At 43.9% G+C, this 14,145-nt stretch overlaps 1 protein-coding gene across 1 annotated transcript in view; it reads left to right on the forward strand.

Annotated features, from left to right (window-relative positions):
• The first annotated feature begins 984 nt into the window (after window positions 1-984).
• Window positions 985-14,145, forward strand: part of LIFR (LIF receptor subunit alpha) — a 91,673-nt gene continuing 78,512 nt past the window's right edge. Inside the window, exon 1 of the mRNA XM_032628478.1 lies at window positions 985-1,121. The gene's annotated coding sequence lies outside the window, so the exon portion shown is untranslated. The remainder of the gene's footprint in view (window positions 1,122-14,145) is intronic.

Here is a 14,145-nt window from a genome sequence, read left to right on the forward strand (position 1 = left end):
TGCGCCATCAAACGCTCTCCAGCTAATTACATTTGGTGCATTACTCTGGAAGAAAATCGAGGCCAAGTGAAACTGCGGAAATGGGAACAATGCAAGGAGGAAAAATCTCACCCCATTAAGGGATCCGTTTTTTCTCCGCACAAATAAGCCCACCACGCCTTGGAGGCAAGACTAGATGGCTCCAGGATACTCTCAGAATGCTCCCGCGGGCCCTCTCGAGCTGAGGGAGCCCTGCATCGGGGAGGAGGAAAGTGGCCTGAGTGGCAGCGCCCCAGCCATGGGGGCATTTTAGGTAACTCATAAAATCTAAGCAATCGCTCCCCCTACCCCCGCCCAGGCGTAGAGGCTGGTTTTCGTGTGCCCTTACAAAGGAAGCTAAAACACGGCCCCGCGTCGTCCTCTCCTCTATGCAATGTCTGCAAAGCGCACTGACAGCGTTTGGGGAGCTGCTCTCCGCACAGGGCCGCCGCGCGCTAGGCAGGCCTTCCCTAAGCATTTGCACTAGCTGGGCCGCTCCTCTCCCCGACTCTTCCATGACCTCCCGAGATTGGCCTCGCGACTGGACTCTCCGCGGAAGCACCTCCCTCGGTGCTCGGCCCCCGCGCACGGCCGCTCCCCTCCTGCTCCCAGGGGCGGCCCCGCGGCGAGCGCCGGACGCGCGCGGCCCCGCCGCGGGGGGCGGTGGCGGGGGCGCGCGGAAGGCTTCCGGCGGGGGCGCGCGGACGGCGGGGCGGGGCCGGGGCCGGGGGCGGGGCCGGGGCAGCAGCGCCCCCCGCCGAGCGGCGTGCAGGCACCGCCCCCGCGCTCCGCAGTCCCCGCTGGAGCGTCTCGCCACTGGCCGTGGCCGTTACTGTTGCCTCCGCGCGGCTCTGGCGGCGGCGGCGGCTCCCGGGGCTCGCGGAGGGCAGCGGGCCGACCCTCGCCCGTGGCCGCCTGGTGCAGCCCAGCGCTGGGACCGGGGAGGCAAGACGGCGGCGGCGGAGGCGGCGGGTTGTGCCCGGCCCCCCTCCTCTACGCCTCCAGACCCCGCGCGACTGCGGACTCCTGGCAGCCCCCGGGCGGCGGCCGAGGCGGCCAAGCTGACGGCCGGGGATGGCGAGATAGCGGCGCGGGAGCGGCTTGTGAGTACGGGGAGCGTGTGGGCGCGGCGCAAGGCGCGGGGAGTGGGAGCCGCGGAGCCTGGAGCCCAGTCCCGTGGGCGCGTTGCCGCGAGCGCCCGGCGGCCCGCGGGGGGCGGGGGGCAGCGCTCCGGCCGGCTTCGGCCCGGGTGTCGGGGAGCGTCCGAGAGGAGTGACCGGGAGCGGGGGGTGGGGCGCGCCAGGTCGCGCCGGTCTCCAAGCACCCTTGGGCCACCCTCGGCTCCCAGAGGACGCCGACTCCCCGGCTGCGAACTTCTACCCCACGTAGGGCAGCGAGTTCTGAGGCCACAGGCTACCTGGGGGATGGGAAGGAGCTTGAATTTTTATTTTTGTTAAGGGATGTAATCAACCAAGTGATTTCGTGACCCCGTGCCTCAACTTTTCATTAAACTAGTTCTCTGTCCCTTCCGTATTCATGGTGTATTTGATTCACCTGTATTTTATGTGCTTGTATCCGAAGGCGCTATACTGATGAAAACCAGTTAAAGAGTTGGCGATCAAAGTTAGGCTTCGTAAAGGATGACACTTTTAATGCGTCATTTCAAAAGACAGAGCTGGAATCCTGAGTTGTGTCTGACAGAAAACTCTGTGCTTCAAATGCTGTGAATTTACGCCTTGAATAGCATGATTCTGGCCTCCACCATCCGCGTCCCCACCTTTGGCTACCAGAAATATATGAGGTGTTTTATTTGCGGTTGGGTACCTGTGTGCTCCTTTTTGTATGGGTGTGTTATTGCAGTCAAATATTGATATAGCATATATACTGATACCGAATGGCGTTTGTATGGAAATGAATTTTTTGCCTTTTTTTAATGTGTTCTTTTAAGATACATTTTTCAACAGAAAGGTTTCAGTTTAAAGTTTGCCTTCTGATTTGTTCGTTTTCAGTTTCAGATTTGTCTTTAAAAAAAAATTTGCTTGGAGTAAAATTAAGTGACTTAGTAGTATCATTTAGTCAGGGGTCCCAAAATGATTCTTAAGTTTAATTTAAAGCAAATTCCCCTCCCCAGAAGAGAAAAATTAAAGCGTTCGTTTAGTGCAAATGATGCTTGCCCCTTCCCTTAAATGCTGATTTTGCCACAGATCTGAACTCACATTTCACTAGTATCGGAGGGTTCCTTGTCTAAGCCTGGCAGGGGAAAGGAAACCTAAGTATAGCATGTGTTTTTAAAAACACTGTGCTCTTACTTGTTTCTTACGTTGACTTTCTGTTGTAGAGCCAAGGGGAAACTGTTGATTTGGAGGCTTCATTAGGTAGGTACAAGCTCGATTTAGATTTCCCTTCCAAGGGTTGAACTGGGCTTATTTGCTTTGTAACAGGTGAGATCACAAGTGCTCCTCTCTAGTTAGTGGAGACTGGGATTCTTTTCTGGGAAATAAGGATCAGGAACTTCGCTGTTGAAGAGAACAAACTTTTGTGATTTTTGAAAGCTTTTGCTTATTGATGGTCCTCACTGAATAATATGTTGGCAATAGTATGAATTATTATGACATCAAGATTTATCATATTAATTTGTGGGACAGGCAACCTGTGCACACTGTAGAAGATTCAGTATGTATAGAAAGCTATAGAGTGGAAAGTATACCTCTCTCCCCGCCGCCAGGCCTCATTGCACCCTGTTCTCCCCAGGACCCAGGGTTACTAACTCCTGTGTGTATCTTTCCAGATAAAGCCTATGCTAGTATAAACATTTTGTATGTGTTCTTTTTATTTGTGTTTCCACAAATGAGGATGCATTGTATACTCTGTTCTGCACCAGCTCCCTGCCCTCCCCTCCCCTCCCTGCAGAGTACTAAATCTTGGCAGTCTCTACATCAGTACCTAAGAGCTGTCTCATTCTCTGACAGCTGCTGAGTACTCCATTAAGGATGAAACGTAATTTATTTAACCTCTTCTTCATTGCGGTAGGTTGTTTCTACTATTTTGCTGTAGAATTATTGTAAAACATTAGTTTTTGAGGTTTTTAAGTGGATTTCAGTTATTCCCAAAGGCCCAAAGGCAGTAGTAACTTACTTCTTTGCATCATGTCCAGGAAATATATGCCCCTTCTCTCCAATGTACACCCTTTCCTTTTATATAATTTCAAAGCAATCCATAAGGATCTTTGGTGTCTTTGTGGTGAAGCATGAGACATCGAGGCCAGCTACTAAGGTCATATTCCTTGATTAACACCTTAGCTCTTTGTTTCAACAAAAGAAATAAAAGAATAGATATAAGTTGTTAAGAATAATCTGTAAGAGGGCTTTCCTGGTGGCGCAGTGGTTGAGAGTCCACCTGCCGATGCAGGGGACACGGGTTCGTGCCCCGGTCCGGGAAGATCCCACGTGCTGCGGAGTGACTGGGCCCGTGCACCATGGCCGCTGAGCCTGTGCGTCCAGAGCCTATGCTCCGCAACAGGAGAGGCCACAACAGTGAGAGGCCCGCGTACCGCAAAAAAAAAAAAAGAATAATCTGTAAGAAAAATTCTTAAGAGTTTGAATATTTTGAACATGGAGAAAACGCTTATACCTTTGATTAAGTTGAAGTTAAAGGCAGTTTATCAGTTGTAAAACTTGTTTGCCATTAGGCACTAACATCCCTGCCTTCTGTAGATTATCACCAGTATCTCATATTTTAATGTTGCTATAGTATGGTTATAAATTGTACACTTTGGGAGAAGGTTTTTCATAACTTTTAAGAGGGAGTATGCTTTTAGAAAATATTTGGCCCTTTTAAATTAAAATTTGAGGTCTCTTAGAGTGCTTTTAAAGCAGAGTAAATTGTAGAAGTAAGACTAATGCTAGCTAGCACTTGAGCCAAATACAGTATATAATTTGAATATTAGCCAATGTTAAGCTTTATATTTCCATTATGCTTATTTCTGAGAATGATTTTAGGACTAATGTAAGAAACTGTAATAATCCTTTTTTTTTTAACTGACCAAACAAATCTTTTCACATTTAAGGTGTTTTCTTTTTCCTTTGTTATTCAGTACCTGTCGTTGTGCTACAGAACTGCTAATATTGCATCTGTTATATTCCAGGCAACTTTCTAGCAACTAAGAATATAGCAGTGCACAGGACAGACAGATCCCCTTCTAATGAGTTCACATCTTAGTGAGGGAGGTGGATAAAAAGCAGAGAAGCAATAAAGGCAATAATATTAGAGAGTGATAAGTGCTGGAAAAGTGATAAAATAGGTCTGCTGTGGCAAACAGGGGCAGGGTAGGGGGCTGCTGTTTTAGACTGAGTGGCCCTGGAAGCCTCTCTGAGGTGGAGAGATTTGAACTGAGAGTTGAGTGTGTTTTTGGAGAATGGTGACTCAGGCAGAGGGAACAGCACATGCAAAGGCCCTGCAGTGGGGCTGAGCCTTGCACGCCAGAGGAACAGAGGGCTGCCTGTGTGGCTGGAATTTATGATGAAAAAGTGGCTGGCAGGAGAGAGAAGGCACTGGGATTAGTGTCCTGGGTATTTGCATATGTCAAGGAACATTTATAGAAGTGGGAAGGAGACCTTGGGTGGTGGAGTTCCTCCACCTGCTGGAAGCTCCAGGAGGGCAGGCACTGATCTGCTTGTTCCTCATTGCTTCCCCCGTGCCAGGAACAGCCTTGGTCAGAATGGGCTGTGAATATTTATAGAATTAATGAATAATTAGAGAGTTTAAGAAATAATCTTGCCTGGTTTTGGTCAAAATACCTAGACTTGGGAGTCTTTTAGTTGAGTTTTCCATCTTGGCTCTGGCCCTTGACATTACCAAATCTGGTCTACTGTTAACATCCTCTCAAATTGTTGCTTTAAGTCAGTTGCATTTGATTTCTATTCCCTGAAATTAGAATATGAAGCCTTAAAAGCACGCCTAATTTTCCAGGACATTATAGTGATTTCTGAGTAATTTAGTTAGAAGTTCCATCTTTGATTTTAGTGGATTAGCCATTTGCCTAAGGGTAAAAATTTCAGAGATGCCTTTTTTGGTATAGTGAATGTTTGAATCCTTTTGGGCAGATGACAGACTAATGAGCACATAAAATGTATCTATTTTATGCAGGTACTTTTATTCTCACAGGAAGAATGTGTGTGTGTTCTATTTTAGGGAGTATCAGGAACTGTGGTATTTCCTCTTCCCAACTTCTAATCTGTTTGTCATTCTGAATATATGTTCCTTTATATTAACTGAAAGCTTGGGAAATGAGTTTTGTGCCAAGCAATTGTTGTAAGGTGCCTAATTAGAATCTGTTGTTTTTTTCTTAACTGTGACTTTCGAGGTCCTGTTCCATATCAGGAGTTGTGATCTTGCAGAATGAGGGGGGTTGATTTTTTATTTCCTATCCTAATTGGTTGATACCTGAACCCAATAAGTTGTTCCCATATAAGATAATTTTATCTTCCAGCATTCTCTCTTAAGCTCTGTGCACATGCTATGTAAAGGATGGATTCTGTGACTTTAAAATCTTAAATCAAGTTACCTTTGTTTTTCGTCACTCTCCTTGCAGTGAAAGGTCTTCAGGCACATTGCGGAAGCCCACAAGCATCTGTTTTATAGGTCACTGGTACATTGAGGCTTAGATGCTTGAGTTAAAGTACTTTTACTACTACCTTTACCTTTCCTTTGTGAACTACAGAGACGCAGCAGGTCCAGATTTGTCTTACACTGCCTGAAGCTTACGACGCATATGCATTCCTCACCAGTCCTTGCTGCTGCTGCTGCTCGTGTGAGCAAAGGTTGTGCTTATCAAATACTGTTTTATGCGTTTATGTTGGAAGTTGAAGAAAACCTTCTGCTGGGTGAATTTTTCACGTACTTTTGCAGAGAGGTGAGAAAATCTTGCCTCTACCCATTCTTCTGGTTTGTAGGGCAGGTACAGAGGAAGACTTGGAATCAGTACGTGCCCGTAGCTGAGAATCTGTATCTGTATTATTAAGTGGCAGTATCCTGGAAGACCACAAGAAGGCGCTAATACTCCCATAAAGTGTGTGGCTCTTCCCTAAGGGTGACTTGGGATACTGAGGCCCCTTGCCGCCTTCTCACTGCTTGCAGGAGCAGCCTTCTCCAAGGAAACCCTGGATGGGAGGACAGTTGAAACAGCGGTGGTGGCAGCATGCGGTGGAAAATAACAAGTGGTGGCGGAGGTGATGCTTCCCATTTCTCATACTGAAAATGCTGGTGGGGCAGTGAATTGTAGACATTCTGTAGACAGAATGTGCCTTTGAATTGGGGATGAGGGCAAGCTGGAGAGAGGTGAGACTCCACCATCACGACTTAGTGCTGCAGCTGCCGGCGTGCCACCTTAAAGCTGGCTGCCAGCCTTCCCAGTCCCAGGCTTGGAGACCTGCCGCCACACCAGTGGGTCCTGTTTCATGTTTCATGCTGTAGTATTTATAGTGCAGTTCAAAAGGCAAGGAGGCAAGAACATCTTAGGATCCTTTTCAAACACACAGTTAAAATTGGGAGCATAAGTCTTCATCTAACACGAACCTTATTCTGTATCATTCCTTGAAGTTACCTGGATCACCAGAGTTTTACTGTAGATGTAAAATTTGGGAGGAGGGGGCTGAGAGCTTCGTTCTGATTTCTAAGGAAGGACTATATATAGTCCTGTATATAACTTAAAATGCAAAACATTTACGAGTAATAGGAGCTTAAGCATTCTGACAAAACCGAAGAAGGTATAGAATTTAAGGGGCAGAAGGGGCCTCGGATCATCTGGTCAACTTTTTTAAGTTTACTGATAAACCAAGCCCCACAGGTGTTCTAATTTGCCTAAGAATCCAGTAGTTCCAGACTGGTGTTTGTAACCACGATTTGCTGATTCCTAACTGCAGGATTCTGAGCTCCCCTCTGGAACAGCAGGAAGTTTGTGGGGTTCACTGCTGTGTCTCCATAGAACAGTGCCCAGCCCAGATGTTTGTTGAATAAATGAATACATAAGAGAATTTTGAGAACTTAAGATTGCACATTAGCTGTGAGATAATACTTATAAAATTTGAAAGAATACATGATTTCATGAGTTTCTTTTCTTGTTAAACAATAGAGCATGTTGCTATTAAAGCCCAAACTATTAAGCCTAGTATTAGCCAGATGGGCAAATGAAGATGTGTTTTACTGACTAACTTGGCAATTTTCAGAGCCTGGTGTCACTAGATCTTGTAATATTCATTCTGTTCAGTCTGCTGGAATCCGGTGTCATTTAAGTTTTATATTTTGTATTTGAAAACATATGTACTTCAAAATTTAGCATTTGTTGTCTGAATTGTTTGCTATTTTTCTAGATATGTTTTATCAATAGTTTCACTATTTTTAAAACTTAGAGCCATATAGGGATTTGGTTGGTTACAAACAAATCTAGCTAACCATTAGGTTTTTGGGGATTGTCACTTTCAAATGCTGCTGGTGGGTGTTTCAATTGTTATAACTTTCCAGGAGGGCAATTTTGTTTATTACTCACTGAAAGCCTCAAAAATGTGCCATGTCCCTTAGTCAGGCATTTCCACCACTAGGAATTTAAACTAAGGAAAAAAAAATAAAGTGTGTGCACAGAGACCAGTCTATAGCAGTGGTTCTCGCCTACGCGGTGCCTGTGGGCACCGTATTCCTGTCAGTAGCTTTCTCCCCGCACAGTGATTCTTCACTTGGTGGGAAGTCCACGTAGTGGGGTGTCTCAGATTCCGAGGGGTGGGGTGCTCCCCCAAGCTTGGAAACTCGTCTCCAGATTCTGGTGACCTCCACAAAAAGTACACCAAAAACCCAACCTTTAGTTTGCAAAAACGATTTTTGTAGCTTTCTTTATGATAGTTATAAGCTAGAAACAACTTAAATGCTCAATAATAGGGAGATGGATTACATAAATTGTGGTATATATCAATACTTGTAATGAAAAACCCTTTCTTCATTGACAGTGAGGTAAGAAGTATTTATTGATTTGGAAAGATACTCAAAATTTGTAAAGTGAAAAAGCAGATTGCAAAACAGCACGTGTAAGTGGATCTAAGGTTTTTTTGTTTGTTTTTGGAGAAAGAGGTAGAGAGAGCGAGCGAGCGAGCAGGAGTGTGCAGTTTTCTACCTGTTGCGTAGGAAAATGCCGGGAAGACTATACACCAGATGTTAGGTGAGAATATCTCCTTGTGCTGAAATTACAGGTGACTACTAGTTTTATTTTCCTGAATTTCCTACATAAGGAGCATATTATGTAGTAAAGAGAATGAGAGCAGCTTCCTTTTTTCATTTACTGGTTAGGCAACCCACAGAACTTGGACAGGTTCTGTGTCTGATTTCTTACCTGTAAAAGGGAATAATTCCACCTCATCGTGCCTGCGAGTGGTATGTGTTAGATAAATGTTACCTTTCCCTCACTATTCTATTATGATTAAGGCCAATATTCCTACTAATACAGGATTTCTAAGCAGAATAACATATCAACTGTTGTAAGAAGCACTTTATGACATTCTGACAAAATATTTCATTGCTTCTGGTGACTGAGAAATATTTTGTTGAGTTATTATTTACTTTAAAACTGAAATGCTTTCCAGTGCCAAGAAATTTTATTTTGCATCAAAAGCTTTTTTTCTTCTTCTGTTTCCTTCTGTTATCGGTTTCCGTAGTTCTGTATGATAAGTTCTCAAAAGTCAGGGTCCGATCTCTTTTCCTTTTATAGAGTTGTTAAAATGAAATGTGATTCATTCATTCAGCAACTATTGAGGGCCTTTTTTTCCCCAGGCAGCAGGTAGGCATCAGATATGCAGCAGTGGGCAGGGCAGACACGCCCCCACTACTTGCATGACAAGGAACATGATCAGAGCACTTCAGGGCCAGGAGGCACACCCACTCAGTAAAAGGTGTGTTACAGCAGCTGACAATCAAGTGGGCCTCATTTCCTCTCCTGCGATTTTAAAAGAAACCGTGTTGTGATGTTACTTTTCAATGAACACAAACATTGCCTCTTGCTTGTTCTACCAAGTACAGGAGGAGCAGACTAGGTTATTTCACTTTGACATTTACTGATGATTTAGTGATGACTTGCATTATATATCTGTGAGACTATCCTGGGCTAATAGTATTAAAATTGCTACTCTATATCCTCTGTGAAGGATATGCCTTTTTGAGATTCTCTAGTGTAAAATTACTGCTGTGGGTTCCTACTAATAAATTTAGGGTGGATAGAATTTATCAATACCCCATTTGAGAAATTCCAGCACGTGGTCTCACTGAGGAGGAGGGCAGAAAGCCTGCAGTTTAAGGTTTCCATTTGACGGTATATAAGAATACATTAATTTCGTAATGTGTTCCTTGTGTAGGGACAGTTTTGGCAGCAGCTGTAAATGTTTTGATATAAAGTACACCCTCAGTGTTCATGAGAAGAGTCTCGGGACCTTTATGACAAATACTGACCTTGCATTTTATTTCCCTGATACAGCCTAATAAAAGAAGACAGTTTCATAAATCATTTTTTCTTGTTCCTGTGTAGAAAGAATGTAGAAGTCATGTCACAGGTTGGAGCCACTAGCAAAGCCAACATTTTTTTAATCTCACGTTTTTTCCATCTACACCATTGCTTTCCATGGCCTATTCCACTCCATTGGCCTCCGCTGGAGCCAGCAATTAGCTTTCTTTTTCTTAATGGTGGTGGGGGGATCTCTTTTCACAAAGAAATACCCTTTATCTCTCTTGAGATGTACTGAGTATGTTAATAGTAAAGGGAGAGCAACCAAACTGTGTTGACCTGCAGACCTCAGGCTGTTGTCTAGACGTAGAATTTAGCCAACTTACTCTTTCTCAAATGCAAGCTTCAATAAAAGTACAGGTGACTCTGTTTTGGAACTTTTCAGCTCACTTACAAATAGTCAAAGTTGTGATTGCTGTACTCACGCATTCTATGGGCTGTATTGCTGGGATCAAAAACTCAAAATGCTTACAGGGACAGAAGAGGTCACAGACATTGCTGAGTGGGTCTGATTTGCCTTTTGTCTTTATGCTTCTGATAAAAACATAAGGAATATTTTACTTCTTAATTCTACTACAAGGTAGACAACACTGATAGTCTAGATGAATGGCAACTGAAATTTGTCTCAGTTTTGGGGACCAATAAGGAAAGACACAGAGGAAGGTTGGATCTGGAACAGCCTTGAGCTGATGTGAGCTGAGTTTTGAAGGGCGAGTTGGTGTTTGTTAAATGGACAGGGAAGAGTGGGGTGGGAAGGACATTGTGGGTAGAGGATAAGGTGTGCAGTGACACAGAGGACAGCAGAGCCTGCCGTGTTTGTTGGGACTCGAGCACAGGGCCAGTGTGGGTCAGAGGGCAAAGGTAGGTGGGACTGAAGTTAGGCGGCTTGGAACAGCAGAGAGCCTCATGCCATGCTGACAGCTGGCACCTTCTCTGTAGGCCAGGGAGAACCATGGAAAATTTCAGGCATGTGAGACCAACGATTCAGAAGGGGGCCTCCAGCTTGTGTCACGGAGGCTTGGGAATCCAGAGACCAGGGAGCAACCTGGCAGGAGTGCAGACCAAGGGGAAGAAGCCCCAAGAAGGCCCTAGCCAGGCCCGGCCCTGGAAGTTTGTCTTTACTTTCCTAATAATGTTGAGGCATTATTTCCTAATAGTGACACGTGCAGCAGTAATGACTCTGCTCTTCCCATGCTCAATTCATCATGCCCTTTTCTTAAAGCTTTTGATCAAACTCAAATGGTGAGAAAGCATTCAATGTGTTTAAAGCTATCAAACACAGATCTACTGATGCCTTACCCTTACATTGCTAAAAGTTTGAGAGATCCTAAGTGTGGGTGGTTATAAAATAGTGAGTAGGTGAAGTGGGAATGATGATGTAGCCGCTTTAGCTAAAGATGTTGGTCAGAGGGCACAAACTTTGAGCTATAAGATGAATAAATTCTGGGGATCTATAGTTAATAATACGGTATTGTATACCTGAAATTTGTTATGAGAGTAAATCTTAAGCATTTTTACCACACATGGAAAAGAAAGCTGTGAGGTGACAGATGTCTTATTAACTCGGTTGTGGTGATCACTTCACAGCGTACATATATACACACGTCAAATCATCATGCTGTATACTTCAAATCCATACAATTTTATTTGTCAGTTGTACCTCAGTAAAGCTGGGGAAAAACAATAGGGAGCAGGTTGCACCTATGGAGAGAAGGGATAAGAGTACTTTGAGTAAGGTTTATATTGAAGCAAGAATTTATAATAATTTGGACAGTAATAAAGACAACAATAATAGATTATGTTTCATATTAATAATACTTTAACGTTAGATTACCTACTTACTCATTCTTTAGACTAAAAATGAATCCCTCAATTTTAATACCACCAGAGGACAGGATTTTAGATATTATCATAAAATGAGGAGACAAGAGAGTTGTCCCTCTTCTTGTTATTTTGGCAGTTACATTACATTATTGGTCCATTTCACTAACCGGTCTTTTGTGTTTTTCCCACATGCTGCTGTTAAGTCACATCTCCTCCAAACTGTATTTGTTTATTTTTCTGTGTGTTATTGTCATCATCATAACCATTTTATTTGAGACCCTGAAATTATCAATGTTAAATTTATCTTATTGGATTAGTTTGTTAGATTAATTTGTTAGCATCCTCATTATTATGTACAATATATTTGCTACTTTGCCCATTTTTTGGTCCACAAATTTGAGAAATGTGATTCCTGTATCTTCCTCCATTTCATTAATGAAAATGTTAAGAAAAACAGAACTCTGTCACATCTGTCCTTAATCTTCGTCCAGGTTGGCATCATCGATTAATTAGCACCCTTTGAGTATCATTGATCACGTGGTGAAAGAGCCCCCTTCACTCTTTTTTATACAACCTCCATCTTGCTCATAAACATCTCTCAGACGTCAGGAAAGGTCTTCTTCAAAGCCAGACACTTCATGTCTGATTCTGATGCTGGCTTTCCCAGTTCGTTGGCCTTGTCAAGTTGGGGGTGATGTGGGGCTGGGGTGTATTGGATTAGGGTCGCTTTCCTAATGTGTTCTGTAATCTTATCCAGGATCAACATCAGGCTCACATGTTTCTAGTCTGTAGAATCTGCTATCTTGATAAGATGCCCATTTCCAAGATAGTTTTGACAAATGACAGTTATTTCAGGTTCTGTTGTATTTTTCATTCTCTGTTCCATCTTATGTAGAAGACTCAAGTAAACGTTAGGTGAATGCTGTGCTTCCACATACTTAGAAGACCTTGTAACCCTGGTCAAATGCTAAAGATTTTATTTTAGTTTTTGGTTTTTTTGAGAAGCATTTGTATTCTAAAATGATGCTTAGGATTTTGAGAGCTGGGATTGAATAATATGACCAATCAAGAAAAGACCATTCACTGGGGCTTCCCTGGTGGCGCAGTGGTTAAGAATCTGCCTGCCAATGCAGGGGACACGGGTTCAAGCCCTGTCCCGGGAAGATCCCACAAGCCGCAGAGCAGCTAAGCCCGTGTGCCACAACTACTGAGCCTGCGCTCTAGAGCCCGCAAGCCACAACTATTGAGCCCGTGTGCCACAACTACTGAAGCCCGCGTGCCTAGAACCCGTGCTCCACAACAGGAAAAGCCACCGCAGTGAGAAGCCCGCACACCTCAACGAAGAGTAGCCCCCCTTGCTGCAACTAGAGAAAGCCCACACGCAGAAATAAAGACCCATTGTGGCCAAAAATAAATAAATAAATTTATTTAAAAAAAAAAGAAAGAAAAAGCCATTCGAATTCTTTTGGAGAACAGAACTTTCAGATTCCAGCCCTAAAGAATGTTAAAACATTCAGGCACATTTTGGTCAATATCTGTGCCCTGAAATATATGTCTTCAAACCGTTTATATTTTGAGATTATTTCAACAGCAAGACAAGAATTTTTTCACGCCCATACATTTTGAAACAGGTTGTTAACTGGCGCCCCAAGAATTCTATTGGGCCTGCAAATGTGTTTTGTTTGGCCCACATACTGTTTTTTTGAAAAATTGGAATTAGTTGCCAGCATTTAAAAATAAGGTGATTTCACATTAAAGAAGAAAAACCCCTGCATTTCTGGCTGTTTTTGAAAACCTTGAAAGTCTGTGATTACACTGGGCGCGTGTTCCTAACCGGTGGTAATACAAGAGTTAGGCGCTAGCTGGAGGCCGCCCACCACAGCCCTCCCGTCCTCCTCACTGTGTTTCCTGCGGCCAGCGTCATCCCCTTCATTGGCCTGGCCCTCGGGGGATGTCTGGGCTTACACATGCTGAGTCAAGAGCTAACCAATCGGAAGTGTACTTTGAGTTTGAAGGAGAACAGTAAGATGGTAGCTGTTGGCTCTTTTGTTTCCTGACATCGACTGCCTGACCTTTGTCCTACTGTAATGGTTGGAAGGGCTTGGTAAAGCAAGTGGTATTTCTGCCAGGAATGGCACTCAGCTGGGCAGGGTAGGGGGAGCAGCATTCCTGCTCACATTCTAGATATCCGAGTTCATAGATGTGACAAGCAAGGTGTCCTGAGAAGAAAACAGCTATAAATTTCTTACGACATTTGAAGTGGGGCAAGTAGGCCCTGGGTCATACCTGTGTGGTTTTAGAGATGTGAGGGATTTGCCCGAGGTCTCATGCCTGCCACCCAGTCAGTGGTGGAGTGGGGACTGGAGCCCTGGATTCCTGACTCCGCTTCAGTGAGTTTTCTGCTCCATGTTTTTCAGTTTAGTGTGATAGTCTAGAGATGAGATTTATAGCCAGATCTGGATTTAAATACAAGTTCGGCCCCTGTCTAGCTGCCGGACCTCAAGCAAGCATCATAAACCTCTCTGTGCCTCGTGTTCTGTGTTATAAAAAGGGGGACAATGATGATATGGACCGCCATAAGGTTGTTATAGGGATTAAAATCCAATATTGCATTTGAAGAACTTAAAACAGTGCCTTGCCTGTAATAAACAATACGTTAACAGTGCATGGTATCTCAAAAGTGGTATTTATGAATTCTGTATTATGGTAAACTTAGCTAAAACCAGCATTTCAATCACTCAAAACGATTACATAATTATCCATTTTTT

The sequence above is a fragment of the Phocoena sinus genome, chromosome 3, assembly GCF_008692025.1.
Source record: "Phocoena sinus isolate mPhoSin1 chromosome 3, mPhoSin1.pri, whole genome shotgun sequence".
Taxonomy (NCBI): domain Eukaryota; kingdom Metazoa; phylum Chordata; class Mammalia; order Artiodactyla; family Phocoenidae; genus Phocoena; species Phocoena sinus.